An 18,679-nucleotide genomic window follows, 5' to 3' on the forward strand; every position below is an offset into this window, starting at 1 on the left:
GCTTGTAGCCCCGTGACTTGCTCATTCCAGAACTGGAACCCACTCCCCTTCACCCATCTTGCCCATCCCCCCACCCCTTCCCCTCTGGGAACTATCGCCCTGTTCCCTGTATTTATGGGTCTGTTTCTGCTTCTTGTTTGTTTAGTTGTTTGTTTTCAAACATCTGGGTCTTTGTGTTTTATTTGAGAGAGAGAGCAAGAGAGAGAGCATGTGAACGAAAGAGGGGCAGAGGGAGAAGGAGAGAGAATCTTAAGCACTTAAGCAGGCTCCATGCTCTGCCCACATGTGGGACTCAATCTCACAGTCCTGGGATCGCGACCTGAGCCGAAACCAAGAGTTGGACGCTCAGCTGACTGAGCCACGCGGGTGCCCCAAACAGCTGGACTTTTAAAGGCTTTTGGAATAACACAAAGTTGTTTTGCCGAAGGGGCATATGGACTCACTTATCCACAGGCCGTTTACGAAGCTGCCTATCGTACCATACCTTCGCCAGCACTGGGTATCTTCATTTAAAAATCAATAGCATTCTGTGCTTGCTTCGGCAACACGTATGCTAAAGCTGGAACGCCACAGAAAAGATTAGCATGGCCCCTGTGCAGGGATGACGTACAAATTTGTGGAGGGTTCCATATTTAAAAACAAATGAATAGCACTTTGTTTCTTTGGTTTATAGATTGTTATCTGGTTATATATATATATATATATATATATATATATATTAGTTGTTTGTTTGTTTTTTAAACCAATTGTGACACTCTGCTTTCCTGGATAGAAAGCCTGTGGGCCCCTGCATGTAGGACAAAGTTCCGTGGATCATAGCGGCGATGAGTGAGCACGTAACATGTGAACCAGAGACATCATTTCCAGTGTGCCACGCAATATCTGTGTGCCCTTGGACCAGTCCCCTGATCTTCATCTGAACTCCCTCACCTACGGAAATAGGAAAACTAATACCAATACTTCTAGAGTCATCATGAAGGTTAAATAAGATGTCCTTTGGAAGGAATTCAGTAGAGTATTGGTTATAAAATACAGCTGTAGATCAGTCACTGTCATTTCTGTCACGACTGCATCCATGATCCACCACGAGAATAACAGCCAACGTTTAGTGAGCCACTGACTACCTTCTGCTCACCAGGCACTGTGCTCAGCTCTTTACACGAATGAGCTCACGTCAGCCTCACGACAGCAGGCGAGGGAGATGATACCATAATGTTTGTTTATTTATTTTTTATTTATTAAAAAAAATTTTTTTTATGTTTATTCATTTTTGAAAGACAGAGACAGAGCACAAGCAGGGGTGGGGCGGAGAGAGAGGGGGACACAGAATCCGAAGCAGGCTCCGGGCTCTGAGCTGTCGGCACAGAGCCCGATGCGGGGCTCGAACTCACGGACCGCGAGATGAAGTCGGATGCTCAACCGACTGAGCCACCCAGGCGCCCCTCATAATGTTTATTTAATAGATGAGGGGACTGACTCACAGGAGATGAAGAAACTTGCCCAAAGCTATACCACTGGGAAATAGCAAAGCTGGGACTTGAAATTTTTTTCTAAATTTTTTTTAACATTTATTTATTTTTGAGAGACAGAGTGGGACAGAGCACAAGTGGGGGAGGGGCAGAGAGAGAGAGGGAGACACAGAATCCAAAGCAGGCTCCAGGCTCTGAGCTGTCAGCACAGAGCCCAATGTGGGGCTTGAATCCATGAGTCGTGAGATCATGACCTGAGCTGAAGCCGGACGCTCAACTGACTGAGCCTCCCAGGTGCCTCTGGGACTTGAACTTTTAACATGTGGCCCCATCTCTGCTCTCGGGCCTCCTCACCCCTGAGTCACATGGCACTATGGGGCCTTCCCTTACACAACATGCCCTTTCACCCCTGTGCCTTGGCTTGTGCTCATCCCCTTAATGAACGGGCATCTCCTTCACCCCAAAAGCACTGTCCACCCTTTAATATCTGACTTAAATGTCCTCCACTCTGTGGTCAAATCAGCTTCCCCTTACTTGGTGCTCCATTGTCACTTACACTTTCACCCCTTAAGGCACTTAGCCTGTTGCCTGTGTGCTTGTGTGTGCACACATGTGTGTGCATTCGTGTTGTGCTCACACAAGTATCTTCCTGTCTAGAGTGTGGACCTCCAGTAGACTTCAATGGATTTTTCTATGGATCTCTAATTCCGAGCATGATGCCTAAAGCCTAGGAGGTGCCCAGTGTGTCCTTGATGCACGAATGAACAAACGGTGGCCTTTCAGGCCCAGTGAGGGGTGAGCAGGTGAGAGATCTGGAAGCTTACGGACTTTCTGGAGGCCTCCACACAACCTCTCCCACCTGGATTCTGTCTAGGGCTAGGCCCATAATAAAATGGCCTCTTCCTTTTTCATCGGCCATTGGCCCCACCTCCCATTCCATGTAGAAATGTCCGTGGCCCATGGCTACACTCCCAGGTCACCCAGAGGTCCTCAGCCACCCACTTTGAGGTTTGCCTTCCTGTTGGTGGTGCAGGGGACTGGGCTGCTTCTTATCAGCTGGCCTTGCACTTGAGGTCCACAGGCAACGGAGGAGACACAACAGCGTCTGCACGGGCTCCAGAAAACCAGCCCTTTCAGAACTTGCTCGTTGGCGGGGGCAGATGGCTGCGTGCAAAGGCACCAGAGGTGACCCAGAGCTGGACGCAAGGTGTGTGTGTGCAAAGTGTAGGCCAGAACGCAGCTGTTGGGGTTTTCAGGCGAGATGTAGGAGTGAGCACAGCCTGTGTGGAGAGGAAGCCCGGAACTGAATGAGTGCGGCCAGTATTTTAACAAACTGTATTAGCTTCCCATTGCTGCTGTGACAAATCACCACAAGCTTGGTGGCTTAAAACAGCACACGTTTATTCTCTTGCCACAATACTAGAGGCTAGAAGTCTGAAAATGAGGCTCAGTGAGGCCCAATCAAGGCATCAGCAGGGCCGTACCCCCTCGGGAGGCTCTAAGGGACAGTCATTTCCTTGGTTCTTCTAGCTTCCGGAGGCTGTTCTCATTCCTGGGCTCCTGGCTCACGTCACATCACCTTTTCTCTCCCTGCTTCCGTCATTACACCTCCTTCTTCCTCTTCTGTCCCAAATGTCCCTCTGCCTCCTTCTGATAAAGACACTGGTGGTGGCATTCGGGGCGTACTTGGATAAATCAGCAAAATCGTCCCCCCTCCAGATGCTTGGGTAATCCCGTCTGCAAAGTCTCTCAACCGTGTAAGGTGACATTCATGGGCTCTAGTGACTAGGGCCTCGGTGTCCTTGGGGACCATTATCTAGCCTGCCACAAATGAGTGTCACAGTGTGCTCTTGCAGGTCTCCCCACCCAGGCATGAGATGCAGAACACCCTCTGTGCTTCACGCCTCCCGCTGGCTCGCGTTTGCCAGGACCGGCTGCGTACCAGGCTCCGTGGCAGGCACCGGAGGTATAGAGTGGCGCAGTCGCACCTACTGGCCTGGAAGGGGTGGCCGGTGACATGCAGCTGCAGAGTGAGTGCAGGGTGACAAATGCCACAAGAGAGGCTGGCAAGGAAGGAGCAGGGGTCGCCACTTCCGGTGACAGATGAGGGAAGGGGTCACGCAGCAGGGAATCGCCTGAGTTGGTCCTTAATGGATGAGTAAATAGGGAGGCAAGAGGCAAAGCAAAGGAAACAGCGGGGACTGGTGTGTGGGCCCAGGCACACTGGAAACCTCTCTAGTGAGAGAACAGGAAGAGAACACGAATTTTCTATGATTCTACGGCTCCCATGGTCTATGCGGGGGAGGCTCTTACGTGCCCATCTCTTGGCCCCGTCCTGCCCTCCCGTGGCCTTGCTGCTCATGAGAACATCTTTCCACTTTCTGCCTCCAGCTCCTCTTCCCAGACGACTGCTGGGGAGATGGGCATCATCTCTCTCTCCTCTCCTTCCGGGTGTGCCCGTGCCCTACACCCCCTGGGCGCTGGTTCCTCTAGAGTATGCCTCCTGGTTTCCCTTGCAAGTCTCTGACTTGCAAGTCTCTGGCCTGACTCCCTGCAGACACCTGGGCCTTCCCCGCAACGGAGAGCCAGATTTGCAGGCTTTGTGGAATGATTCCATTGAAGAGCTCACTGGCAGAACTTCAGTAGAAGTTAGGAACATTTGACCATGAGGCTTGAGGGAGGCCAGAGTCGAAGCAAGCATACAACACTGGACTTGTGGAGTGACGCATCTCCTTCCTCCAGCATTATTTTCTCTGCTGAATTAATTGCATGGGGGCTAGAAGCTCCCTGGAAATAATGAGGATAGTTCATGCGTATTGGAGGGAAGGGGTGAGAATACATCCAGAAGCTGGATTTCCCGGGAGACCACAGGGTCTTGGGATAGAACCCACCATGGAGGAAGGAGGAGTCTGACTCAGGAACATTCTGGGCCTCAGAGTCTGAAAGCTGGAGGGGAGCGGTGGTTCCTGAAACAGCGGGTACCTGTCTTTTGAGCTCACCCTTGTTATAGGGGAGCAAAAGGCTTACAATTAAAATACATATGCAAATAAAGAGCCGGCTTTAAGGGGCTAAGTGGGATCCCCTGTAAAAGTGCAGAATACAGGGGAGAGGGGAAGGAGGGAGGGGTCGGAGGGGTAGAGGCCAGTCAGCAGACTGGGGGCCCAAGGCTGGGGGAAGGTGAGGTGGGGGGGCGGGGTAGAGCACAGCCTCCAGTGGGGCGGGAGGGGTGGTGAGGGCAATAAGGAAGCAGTTTTGTAATCTTGTACTCAGCCTTTTCCCAGGCAACCCTTGTTTTGTAAATGGGGGGAGGGCAGTAGGGTCATGGGGGAGGGATTGCTTCATTCTACCTGTGTCAAAGGGCCATTGTGAGATTCAGATGAAATCAAGGTCAAGGTGCTTTGGAAACTTCCAGGTGCTAAGCACAGGTAAAGCAAATGGGACTTATTAAGGGGTTGTGAGAGGGCTTCCGTTTTCAATTCAGTGGAGAAAGTGGTAGGACATACAATTTGCTTTAAAGGTGAAAGCTCTTCTTTTTCAATCTTTTCATCTAGAAACACCGGTCATTTTGATGGGACTCGTCTCCATTCGCTCATCCGTCTATTCATTCATGTATGCAACACGGGCGTGCTGTTACTGCAGAGGGGCCCCCGGGCTGGGTGCAGAGCAGCCCCGGGGATTGCTTCTCTGCTGCACCAGGACTTCCTTCCAGCAAGGCATTGGGGGAGGCCAAGGGGGCAGGGCCTGGCCTAATCAGAAGGGACGTCTCCTTCAGGCCCCAAAGCCAAGGAAGTCAGAAGCAGTGAAATGCCGCATGGTCCTGCACTGCGCTTTGTAAGGGCTGCTGACAGCTGTCGTTAGCTCAGCGTTAGGACAGGAGCTGTGATAATCACCGCTGAGTGACTATAAACACCGAGCGAGCGTCCCTGAAGAATATTCAGAGCGTCGGGCAACTTGTTAGCTTTTGTCTGGGCCCGGGAGAGGGAAGGGAAGTTTTGTCGGGGAGAGCATGTGCCATAGTAAAAACATAAAATCAATCGTATGGTTCTAATTTAATTTTAATTCACATTTTCGATACGTGGCGTTTGTTAGGAAGGCTGACGCTTTGCCGTGAAGATCTACAAGGGCTGAATTGTCCTCGAATTAGAAGATTTTTAAAAGAAGTTCTTTGCCACTGGGTTGCAATTTGTTAAAACAAACAATAGCATAACCACGCTGCAGTCGGATGCCAAGATATTACTGGACTCAGCGAAAATCAAGTAATCTTTTTTAGGCTCTATTCTCTCCCAACTACGCTCCCCAGCAATGTCAGAAAATGACAAATTGCAGGATGAATCGAAGAGCAGTGCCTTCAAAAATACAATAGTTATACAAGCCATCTATTGTTAATGAAGAATATAATGCAATTTGCCTGTCTGTAATACAATTATGCAAATCAAAGAAGGAACTATCCCGAAATCTCTTCACATTCCGATTAAAATGAGATAATTTATCAAACAGAATATTACTGATTATGTTTATGTGTTGCACATTAATCCTGTTACAATAATGTATCCTTCTCCTAATGTAATGGATTTGTGCAATCTAACAGAAAATGACTTTTATACTATCCACAATTATAAAAATATTCAAAGCATATCCATCCTAGTGCAATAGCACACGTCTACAACTGTACAATAAACCTATTAAAACAAGCAGAGCTTATGAATGTAACCTTCATCCCAATAAAGATGACAGTACATTCAATTTTATTGTACTCATTATGTGAACAACTCCATAGATGATAAATACCAAGAGTAAATTAGTTTAACCTTCTTTGTCTTTTTTTTTTTCTTTTTTTTAAGAAAAAAGCAGACTTTAATCGATGGCATTCATGTCCCCCTCCCCATCTGGATCTTCCTTCGGTTGGTCAAATATGACATTATTTTACATTTAAGAGATTTCTGGGACATCTTTCATAAATGAGTTACTCCTGTTCTACCTCTTGGTAGGTGTTTGGACTTGTACATTTCCATAGAGGCAGGAAATGTACACGATGTTTGTGTGCGTGTGTATTGGGAAACAGGTATGTTCTGGATGGGAATGCGGCTTGAGCAGCAGTCATCTAGAGGGGCACTTGAATCTCCATTCTAACATGCACATCAGAGCCAAAAACTAATGACTAGTATTGTCAGGAAAAACAAGAGCCCAAATAATTGGCGAAGATCTCACTGGTGCTTCTATTGCCAAGGATAATCATTTTTGCATTTAAACTAATCTCTTCCACCTTGACGAGAGTCATTAGCATCTGACAGTGAGTGATAATGTGCTTAAATTTCACACCTCTTGGCCTTGTCTGCATTGTCAACATTTCCCACATGCGTACCTCCACACTAGGCATACAGGTTGACTTAAACAAATGTTTATCTTTTGTGGTGGAATTGTAAACCCCAGTGTTTTGCAAGTTCTCAAATTGTTCTCCTTGCCTTTAAACACCTGTAAGCCAGTTTTGCTGAAGGTATTTGCTGAGGTATTATTTTCCCCACAATGCCAGGATTCTCTTCCCCTTCTGATTAGATTGACCTGCCAAGTCAAGAAAGGACAGAAACTCTATGAAAAGCAACATTTTCCCCCCTTCCAAACAGCTGAGTGTGTACTCACACACACATATGAACACAAGGTACAACAGACAGGCCTGTCAGCCTTTACCTCCACAAGCCATCATTCGTTCCAATTGTAAAAGGGTATTTGTTCCCTTGGAGATATGGGTGAGGAAGGGGAAGGAAGGATGGAATGGAGGAAAGGCAAGGCAAGGCAAGACAAGGCAAGGCAAGGAAGAGGAGAGAAGGGAGGGAGCGAGGAAGGAAGGAAGGAAGGAAGGGAGTCATTCATTGTTTAATAAACAATGATTTCATAACAACTACTATTACCCCGAGTGTTTGAATGGTCTTTCCATGTAGACTGCTGAGAAGTGAAAGCTAGCTGCCAGCCCTCATTCCCACAGGGCAGAGTTCCTACAGTAAACAAGAGGCAAGGCTGGAACACGGCTTGTCGTAGCTGATAGGTCTTCTCTTTTCATGGTTGACCAGTTGGTTTGGAGAGCCATTGACTTGTTTTGCCCTCAAGTGTGGACTCTCAAGTGGAGACATTTGATGAAGAAAGAATGCCTGTTGCCCCGGGGCTATCTGGGCAGATTTTTGCATCCCTTCTCTTGATGTAGCCAAGGAGCATTTTCCACTCAGTAAGATTTCCCAGGCTAGAGCAGGGAGCTCTGGAAGCTTAGACCCATTAAAAATGGGAACATTAAAGGTGTAGTCATAACAGGGGAAGGAAGAAGTCTGAGGGACAGCACATATGGAAAACATCAATCTCTCTGCCGGCCCAGGAGGAGACCATGCCTCCCTTTCAGACCCTAACGTGGTGGAGGGTGCACTTACAACTTAGGGTCGGAAGACAATGGCAGTGAGAGAACAGGATTTTGAGGGTGCTCTAGGCTCGCCAGAGTTGTGCCAGTCTGTCTGAATGTGTTGTAGGAATCGGGACAGGGATTCCTAGGCCCCTGGGACATGAAGGTGAGCGGGAGAAAATGAACGTACCGATTCTTTCAGAGCCAAAGAAACTGTGTGGAGAACAAACACATGTGGTGGAAGACGGAACAAGGACATTCCGGAGCAGTTGCAAAAAGTTCAATTTGTATCCAGTAAATATTAACTGAGCGCCGGCTGTGGGTCCAAGCAGTGTTCTTGGCACTTGGGTGAACAGATAGAGGCAAATCTTTACCTTCACGAAGCTTACAGTTTTAGGGGAACAAAATAGTAGATGAGCAAACAATATAATAATGGTGATGGCAACAAATGCTGGGTTAAAAAAAAGAAATTAAAACGGAGTGAGAGAGATCAGTCAAGAGTGAGGCTTGCAATCTTAAAAGGAGTTACACTTGTGTTGTCAAACTTAAAAAAATATATATATACATATATATATATATACATATACATATATGTATATATATTTGCTTTCAATAAAGGAATCTATCTAGTTAAGGCCTCTGTTACCGTGGGAATGGGCAACTAATTAGCATTTCCATAAATAAGTGTGAATTTTGTTACATAGGTCCTTTGAGGGTCTGTTGCCGACTGGTAACTTCCCAGACTTTATGTGTGAAATAAAGATACAAGGTTTGCAGCTTATCCTCTTGTGCTTTGGATGATAATCAATAGTTTTTAACTGGAGTAAAGTATTCATAATTGGCTTTAGCCCAGTGATACTTAGTTGAGGCAGCTCAGCTAGGTTTCTTTAGAAGAAAAATGGTTAAGGGATACCAAAAGATAGCAGGAGGGCCTATGCTTGCCCCCAAAGCTACACAGAAGGTTCTGTTTCTTGGTGGAATTTCCTGTCTCAGCTGAGGATGTCGACCTCGCCCTGTGCCCTGGAACCAGACTCATAATCCAAACATGTAGGTCACTAATGCTCAATCGCATTGGACACAGCAGCATGTAGCCCCGATGTTGCAGAAGGCCACCCGGAGGCCCATTTAGGATGGAAGTGTTCATTTCCCCCAGCTGCTGGGAGCATTGGCAGCATCCGAGGTCACAGCCCCACCTGGGGGCAGCCTCGCCCAGGGATTGGTCAGCCAGCGGGCATCATAAACGCCCGCCCGGTCTCCTTGCCTCAAGAGAGGGCAGCTTCGAAGGGTGGGGAGCACCAGGGCTCCTCCTGGGATGACTGAGGTCTCTGCTGAGACTGCATTTCAGTCTAACCTCTCCCTCCACCCGACTCCGCTTCCTGTAACACCCCCAGAAGCCTCTGCGCGCAAATTGCCTTCCCAGGGTCTGTTACCCCGGGAAACTGATCTCAGGAACTCCATTTCAGCTCTGCATGCAGAAAGCTGCTGCAGAATCAACAATTTATACTGATTATGCCCTTGTACTTACACTCAATTTCATGATCTTTCTGCCAATTTCTGATCCTTTGGCTTTCTCTCCTGTATCCAGTATCACTCTCTGTTTGGACCGCATGATGCCTTCGGCTTCCTGGGTTTTAATCTCTGCCCCTACCAGTTCTGGCTTTTTCTCTAAAAATCCCATCCCTTCCACCCTCCGTTACCAGAATGGAAACCTCAGGAACGACCTGTCTCTCTTTCTCTGTCCTGAGCAGCCGACTTCAGGAATGACTTTTCCTTATAGGTCACACAGTCCTCACTTTATCCAGTGGGGAGGCTCTCGCAGCCTTAGGAAGAAAACACTGTAACACACGGTCACGATAAGTCTGAAATTGTGGGCTATCCACAACATTAATGGGGTCATTCCCTTATAGACAATAGTTGAATTTATGTGCACATGCCAGTTGCCAAAGCCCTGGTATACTCGAAACAAAAGTGCAACAATTGTGGTTTTCAATGATAATGTTTTTATGATGATGGGCTTGGGTTTGAACCCTGGGCTTAGAGGGTCATAACTGACTTAAAACTATACTTTGATTTTTCCTGAAATAATCCTCCTTTTGGTATAATATTACCACCGGCTTTTGTAGACACGGCTTTTCTTGTGTTATTTATTCCAAATGAAACACCACCCCACTGTAAGTGACTTTTGGTGCCCCTTAATATCTCAAGAATCTTTTTTTTTTTTTTTTCAGTGCCTGTCTGTCTAAAATTATCCACGGCTCCTGCACGGGTGGGTAAAGTTAGTGTCTCCAAAGAGTTATAAATCCAGTGTCCCCACTGAGCCCATTGTTTCAGATCCAAAAGTGTATGAATTGCAGCCCCAAGATCTTTCTTTATTCTTTGTTATGAAATAGGTAACCAGATCTCGCTGAATGGAAATCCTCCTTCGAAGACTTTCTGGCATCCGACTCCACTTTCAACTCTTGCAAACCTTATTTTGGAAAAATGGTCATTTATAATATCAACATTTCTAGATCATGTTTTAAAGACGGTTACAGGCGTTTGGAGTAACCACATGCCAAAGCTGTCTACTTCTAATCTAACAACCCCCTAGGTTGAAACCAGAGCGAAACTTAGAGACAGGCGGCCAAGAGCCAAAAAACTCTTGGGGGATATTTATAATCCCCCAATTCAACCAAAATTGTTTCCACTCAAAATTAATACTTGGAAACAGATTTTGAAGCCCAAATTTAGACTCTGCCTTTAGTTTCTTGGGCCATTGTAGAGCCAACTGCTTGAAATAAATGTATTTGAAGCTGATTGAACATTAAAATGATAGTCTGTTCTATTGAGAAGACAAATAACACATAGTATTTAAAGAGATGACCCTCTTTACTGCAGATCTCTCCTAGCCAACGACCAAGGGTTGGCAGATGTCCATAGTGAGAAAGGGTAGTTACCAAGTGTGTGGACTGTACCTCTGTTTACCCATGCGATTCCCCTATAGCTCTGCTAAGGCTCTCTTGTTTGGTGAATGTACTGCGGTTCGTATTTATGGAGGAAATGTGATATGCTGGAAAGCATTTTTTCCTCAGAGTTACAAAATCTAGGTTCAGAGCACTGCTTTATCAGTTCCAAGTAGCATAATCTTAATGAATGTTTTCATCTTTTGAAATCTCAGTTTCTCCAGATGTAAAAAGGAGGCAAACCAGCCCTGTTCTGGCACCCTCTTATAGCAGTCAGAGGCTCAAATAATGAAAGAAATGTGAAAGTGCTCTATCATTACTCCAAATGCATGGTGTTACTTGTGGGTTTTTTTTTTTTAACTTACTTTAAACATTTTTTAAGTGTTTTATTTATTTTTGAGAGAGAGAGAGAGAGAGAGAGAGAGAGAGAGAGAGAGAGACAACGTGAGTGGGGAAGGGGCAGAGATAGACAGAGACACAGAATCCCAGGCAGGCTCTAGGCTCGGAGCTGTCAGCACAGAGGTTGATGTGGGGCTCGAACCCAGGACCTGGGAGATCAGGACCTGAGCTGAAATTGGACGTTTAACCGACTGAGCCACCCAGGCACCCCTGAACTTTCTTTCTAAATATCAACAATGCTTGCCATCTCAAATCAGAGTATCAGATCTTATTTAACCAATACATTGCTGAGAAAAGAGAAGCTTAAATATAAAAAAAATGGGGGGCGGGCGTGCCCCTGGGTGGCTCAGTTGGTTAAGTGTCCAACTGAGGCTCAGGTCATGGTCTCATGGCTCATGAGTTCAAGCCCCGCATCGGGCTCTGTGCTGACAGCTCGGAGCCTGGAGCCTGCTTCGAATTCTGTGTCTCCCCCTCTCTCTGCCCCTCCCCTGCTCACGCTCCGTCTCTCTCTGTCTCTCAAAAGTAACATTAAAAACAAGTTATTTTAAATATAAAGGAAATGGATTTCCCCTATCCTGGACACTAATTAGGGCATCGTCTTGGTCCTAAATCTCTACAGAGACATTTTTCTCAGAGTTTAAAAGGTGAGCCCTGGCCCCTCATCACAACCAATTTTACAAGCGTGAGGTTTCAATTACTCATTTGTTTTTCTATCCATGTGTTTCACAAACACATTTTGAAGACGTATGAGATTCCAGACAACATTCTATGTTAGGATTATGGATAAAATCAGTTTGAATTTCAGCTAAACAACGAACAATTGTAAAGCATAATAGTTACATGTTAAAGCTATCCTCATAGTTACAATCGCCTCTGGGGTGTTGACAACCAAAGTAATGTTTCGAAACACCGTGTTGGCCAAAAACTGAAAACATATTGCACGGGACATATTTACACTAAACAGTTATTCACTGATTGTATGAAATTCAAATCTAACTGAGCCTTCCTATTTTTTTTTTTTTTTTAAGTCCCCAACTCTGGTAGCCCTAGCTCTGGGCTGGGAGTGTCGTCGTACCTGCCCTCAGGCAGCGTTCATCCAAGGAGTGAGACAGACGACAAGCGAATAAAGAGGACAAAGTAGGTCTGAAGAAAACAAGCACAGCCAAGTCAGGAGATAGTGATGAGGGTGGTCTTATTTAAAATAGAGAGGAAGGAAAGTCCTCTTTGGGGAGACGCCTCGATGCAGACATCTAAAGGCAGTAGTGAGCCACATACAGCTACAGGGGAAAGAGCCCGCAGAAGGCATGGCAAGTGGCAAGACCTTGGTGGGAATGAACTTGTCAAGTGTGAGCAGCTGCGAGAAGGCCATGGGACCAGAGCCTGGTGTGTGAGGGAATAGGTGACATCAAGGTTGCAGGGTGAGACCACATCTTAGCCCTGGCAACTTGTAGCCCGGGGGTTTGGTTTTTGTTTGGGTGTGATGGGGAACCACGGGAGGGTTTTAAGCAGGGCAGTGACTTGATCAAGCTAATCAGAGAACTCCAGGAGCTCTGTGGGGAAGAGACAGTCGAAAGACACAAGTGGGAGGGCGATGAGTTAGGAGCTGATCTCAGGGTCTCAGTGGAAGGCCCTGGGGACTTAGAGCAGGGCGGAAGCAGTGGAGTTGGGAAGAAATGCCTGGAGTCATGACGTATTTCAAAGGCAGAGCCAGCAGAACTTGCCGTGGGTTTAATATAGAGGACGAGGAAACGTTGGCGTGAGCAATGGGCCAGCGGTGGTGCCATTTACTGAGATGAAGAAAAGTTCATTTGGAGGGAGTGGAACATTCTGGTTTGCACATGTCATGTATGAGGTGTCCCTTAGCTACCTGAGTGACGGCAGTGGAGGATGAAGGTAAGAACACAGGATGAGGTTGGAGAAGCAGCAGAACCCGTGCCATCCAGAATCTTATTGGCCATAGCAAAAAATCTGGAAACCATTTTAAGGTTACAAAATGACAATGAGAGATTTTTAAGAATAGGGAGGTGAAGTAATTTAACTCTCTTTTTGGGGGCGCCTGGGTGGCTCCGTCGGTTAAGTATCCATCTTGGGCTCAGGTCATGATCTCACAGCTCGTGGGTTCCAGCCCCACATCGGGCTCCGTGCTGATGGCTCAGAGCCTGGAACCTGCTTCCGATTCTGTGTCTCCCTCTCTCTCTGCCCCTCCCTAGCTTGCACTCTGGCTTGCTCTCTCTCTCAAAAATAAATAAACATCAAAAATATTTTTTTTTTTTTAAATTTAACTTCCTTTTTAAAGATCGCTTTATTGGATGAAAAAGAATTGGTGAGTGGGGCGGGGAATGGAAATTAGCACTGTTAGCTCAGGGCTTCCCACGTGAACAATCTTGTTACATTTTAGATTCTTTTTATTGTTGTTGTTGAGAGAGAGAGAGAGAGAGCAAGCAGGGGAGAGGGACAGAAGGAGAGAGAGAGAGAGAGAGAGAGAGAGAAAGAGAATCTTAAGCAGACTCCATGCTCAGAGCAGAGCCCAACACAGGACTCAATCCCTTGACCCTGGCATCATGCCGTGAGCAAAATCAAGAGTTCGACGCTCAGGTGACTAGGCCACCCAGGCGCCCTTATTTTCGGTTCTTTTCTTAATGGTGTGGAGTGACGATTCTGAATTTCTAGCAAGCTCCCAATGACACATAAATAGCTGGTTGGGGACCATACTTTGAACAGAAAGGTGATAGGAGACTTTTATAATAAAACTGGTGAGAGACAATGGTGGTTTGCTGCTGGTGTGCATGGGGAGTGGGCAGACAGAAGATGTAATTTGGAGTTAAAAGTGACAGGAGAGCTGTTGAATTACATGTGAGGGTGAAGGGAGAAAGAATAATCAAAGATGACTGTCAGATTTCCGCCTTGAACAACTGGATGGATGTTAGTGTCATTTATTCGAGTGCAAAAGGCTGGACATGGTGGAGGTGTTTTGGATGGTGGAGGGGGCTTTGGACATGTTAAGGATGACACGCCTATGAGATGGTCAAATAGACACGCCGGGTTGGTAGTTGCACATAGAGGAATCTGGAATGCAGAGCAGAGGTGTAGGCTTCAGTAAAAATTTGTGAATCGGAGACACAAAGAGAGTATTGAAGACCATGAAACGAAAGGTGCTGAGCCAGGGAGAGAGTGCAGACAGGGAAAAGAAGATGGGCCAGGTCTGAGTAGAATGTGATGCAGGTATGCATATCATACCCTCAAAAACTAGGTATACGGCAAAGATCAAGGGCCAGAGAAGGCTGACTGTAAGACAGTAGGGAATGGTGAGGAGCGTGGATCTCACAGGCGTGTATGACTCACCTAAATAGTAGCTACCATCCCACTCCTCCGCTGACTGGTGCCAGGCAGTAAGCCTAGATCCTCCACGTTTTTGAGGGAAGCCAGAAATGCAGACTGTTTAGGGGAAAACTTTTAAGCGTTGGAAAGCTAGCCAAGGCTTTCATATACTATGTTGGCCAAATAAAATGCATCAGTGGATTGGGTCTAGCCCATGAGCTCCTAGTTTGCAGCCTCTGACGTAGATCCTTGAAGGTATCAGATTTAACATGAACTGTTTTGGTTATTAGTGCGGGAAGGGGGTGGCCTGGAAGGTCTGTGACATGGAGGGATTTACAGTTATCCTGAGATACAAATCTGAGTCATGGTCACTGGTCTACAGAGTTGGGGACTGACTCCAGCTAAGCACTGAGCACCCATATTGCCACCAGACTACAGTTCTCTACTCATGGTGATGCGCCATCCTCATGAAGCAGAAAAGGCCAACCCAGCTTTTGTGAGGAATGTTTTGTGAGCAATGGTCGCATCCAGTTTTAGCTGAAGTTGTAAAGTGGTGAAAATTTGGCACGGGGCTATATATAGGGGGAAGGTGTATACAGGAAATTAGTTGGGAACGTGATTCAGGAAGAAGCTACAGGTCTCGATAAAATGTCCACAGCCACAAACGAGGAGGTTTGTGGAAGTCTCTAGATGTTTCTCTGAAGGATACCTTGGAAGATTTCTGAATAGGAAAGGGAGACAACGTGTGGTCTAGTTGAGCACCTGGACAAATTAAGGGACGAGGTAAGAATCCATCTGCTTCCTACTGGCAGCGCAGACCTCCTGTAGACTGAGGGCTCTGGTGAAAAGAAGGGTCTTGTCAGAAAGAGGAGACTTGTATTTGGTAATGAAGTATACGTGTGTTCACGTGCACGTAAATCTTTGCTCCTCTAGGTCACAGCAGTGTTGGGACACAATGAAGGGTGTGGGTAACGAACCCAACAGTTTTTGACTTGAGGTGCCCCAACCAACGTCTTCACAGGGTATCGAAGCCTTTCTTTACTTCCTCTACCCAGTTCTCTAAGTACGTCACACGCCAGTGCACAGATGGTCCCTCTACTTAGCATCAGTATTCCTGGTCTTTCCTCCTTACCATGGTGGTCCCAACTTGTGATTTGAAGGCCAGTACCATTGGCCAAAAGAGACTAAGGAGCTTACGACCGGTAGGAAGAGGCCAGTGCAAAGCATCACTTTCACCCACGTCACTAAGGAGAAAGTTATTCTCCCGTCTTTCTTCATCTGCAAATAGGAATAATAATACAGAGTGAATAGGGACAGTAGTGCCCAGTGTAATGACTGGTAGCCGGTAGGCACTCAGTCATTTTCCTTGCTTCCATTTCACTCTCAAATTTGCCTCAAAACTCAAAGTCTTGGATTCTAAATTGTGCATCTCTAAAGCCTTCCTCTTTCAGGAAGCCAAGGGTAGGATAGAGGAGGCTGGTGTCAGAGTCCTATCTCAATATCCCAGGATTCTCTGGAGGGGAATGCACATTGAATTTTTTTTTTTTCTTCTGGAAACCTTGACCCTTGCTACACTTAATAAATCAATTAGTAAGCATGGCCCATTTATTCTACAAACTTTTACTTACTTACCATATGCTCAGTGTAAGACATGATCTTGGCCCACAGGGGCAAGCCATCCAAGGGGGAATATCTGCCTTGTAAACAAAAAGTGTCATAAAGCATTGCAAATATGTATTGGGTGGCAGATGTTGGAGCCAGATCACCCTCACATCTGGAAAAAATATGGATTGCAACATTTTCTGAGCAATGTCTTCCCCCGAAACTCTGTAAAAGTACTCAGCATGCTGGGTACGCGGGCATGATGTGTTGCCCTCAGACCTGTTGAGGCCGGTCTTCCTTGCAGCTTGGTTAGTCCCTCTCCCGCTGTAGCAACAAGACAGGGGATTGCGTGGGTCATCTGGCCCAGTCTCTCCGCGTGTCGCGTGGTGGTGATATCAGTCTATATGAATCTCGTTATACCAAGGGACAGTGAAGAATACACCAGCTGGTCTCGAAGAGGGAGTGAGCCAAGCCCAGTCAGAAGGGGTCAGGGCTGGGAACTTGGTACCACGTGGTGAACTGAACATATGACTTCCCTCTTGATGTTTCCTGAGGGAAACGCCGCTCTCCAGGCTGACAGGGCTGGGAATGGATGGCCTGCAGACTCCTGTTTTCACACAGTACATCAGGTCTAAGTGAAAGGTTTGTGCTGCTGCCAGGAGCAGAAAGTGATGGCTTGGCATCACTTGTGGAAGAGAGGATGCTTTAAAGCAGACCCAGGCTCCCAGAGAGCTTTGAATGGGGCCTCCCGGGACATCTGGTCTCTGAGGCCCACCCAGCGACGCCCCTTCCGGGCAACTCGCAGGGCCGGGGAATGCCTTGCATGCTTCAGACATCTGGGGTGTTACTCAGATCCTTGCCCTCCACCTCTTAGTGAAGAGAACTGTGGTCTATGCATGAAGATTGAATACAAATCAAAGCTAGCCCTTTATCTGAGCAAGCAGAGCATGGGCTGGCTGCCTTTATGTTAGAGCTTCCAGGGTCTTAATACTATTGATCGTGGTCTAGCCTGGGCACTAAGCAGGTCAGCCTGACCTGAGCCGTCAGGCTGCAGCCAATAAGGGCAAATGCTCAGCCCATCCTTCTGGGCCACAGACTGCATCCTGGATGCCTTTGTTTGCCTGAGCTTGAGTTCTCCTCCAGACCTACTGCTAGGTGTCTTGGATCCCGGGACCCACACTGGGTCTTTGTCCACTCTTCACTCTGCCCCACTAGTGCACACTTTGCTTTCCTTCTTGGATGCCCTGCACACCCCAGTCTCTTTTACCCCTCCTTTCTGGCTTCTACGAGGGATACTTTCCCTTCCTGGTGCCCCAGGATATCCTTGCTGTCTGTCCTGTCCCGACTTGCTTGTTGAGGCTGCCCCATTCTTCCAGATCTTTTCTGTCCTCCCTCTTGAATAATTTTTTAGGTGTATGCTCAAACTCTAGGTTCAACAGGTGCCAAACGAGACCTCTAAGAGCCTGGACAGCAAATAGGTAGACACAGGAGAATAGTGAGGACGGGGGCAAACTTCAGGGCACTTCAGCTCCAGATATGGGTACCTTCTGGAATGCCAGCCCTGTGAGGCCAGTTCTAATTTTTCAAAGAGAAATCAGAAATCTGAATTTTTATGTAAATTTTCCATTAAAACATTTTATTAAGTTACCATTTATGCATGTTAAAAACCTCTAATAGTATGAAAGGTTTAGAGTTAAGGTTAGAGTTGGGGTTAGGGTTAGGGTTAGCTGTTCTAGTAGTTAGCTGTTCTGGTATTTAACCTATTTCTTGGTTTGTCAATTTTCAACGTTATCTGCCAACTTCTACGTTTCTACCATAGAAAGTTCAAGTAGTTACGTGAACTCCTTCTCTCACGTCCTCTTCCTTCTTACCTCAATGCTATTACATCATAATTGTTGCTTACATCAATAGTCAAAATTCATATCATTATCACTGCATAAAAACAACGTGGGCTGAGTAGTTCACTAGGATTACATTTCATTTTTCGAACCTCTTTTATTTATCTTCTCTGGACTTAACCGTTGCCTTCTGATTTAATTACGTTGGTTTTCTGTGTATTTTCTGAATGTAGGGGTTTTTTGGGTCATTTTCCTCCCTAATATTCCAACAGCTTTCTCGAACAGCCATCAATATCATTTTCTATATCGCCAAATGTGTTGATTCCGCGTTTTCTTTCTACCCATTCCCTTGCCCCCTGTATGAATCCACCACTCCATAGGCCTACTGAATACATGTCATTCTGAGATTTCCCTTTGCCACTTGAAAGTGTTGGACCCCTGTATTACTCCTTGACTTATTCTCTTTTTTGTTTTCCTGGAGGGCAGATTCCAACAGCTTTCCCAGAAAAGGTTCATGAGAAGTAAATTGTTTACCCTTACTTGGCTAAAAGTGCCTTTATTCTATCTATACACTTGATTCTTTTGACAAGGTTTAGAAATGTGGATTGAAAATTCGAAATAATTTTCCTCAGAATATTGAAAGCATTGTTCCACTGCCTTTAAATTTCCAATATTGTCATTTGTGGTTCTCAGTCTTCATTATGTGATCTGGTATTTCGTCTTCCTCTT

The 18,679-nt window shown here is 46.4% G+C and overlaps 1 non-coding gene across 1 annotated transcript; it reads left to right on the forward strand.

The window, feature by feature from the left end:
- The first annotated feature begins 529 nt into the window (after nt 1-529).
- Nucleotides 530-636, forward strand: LOC128772689 (U6 spliceosomal RNA). The gene has a single exon (XR_008416846.1). It is a non-coding gene; the product is annotated as a U6 spliceosomal RNA (small nuclear RNA).
- The last annotated feature ends 18,043 nt before the right edge of the window (nt 637-18,679 follow it).

Source organism: Panthera pardus, unplaced genomic scaffold (genome assembly GCF_024362965.1).
Source record: "Panthera pardus isolate Hobbes unplaced genomic scaffold, ASM2436296v1 HiC_scaffold_10, whole genome shotgun sequence".
Lineage (NCBI taxonomy): Eukaryota > Metazoa > Chordata > Mammalia > Carnivora > Felidae > Panthera > Panthera pardus.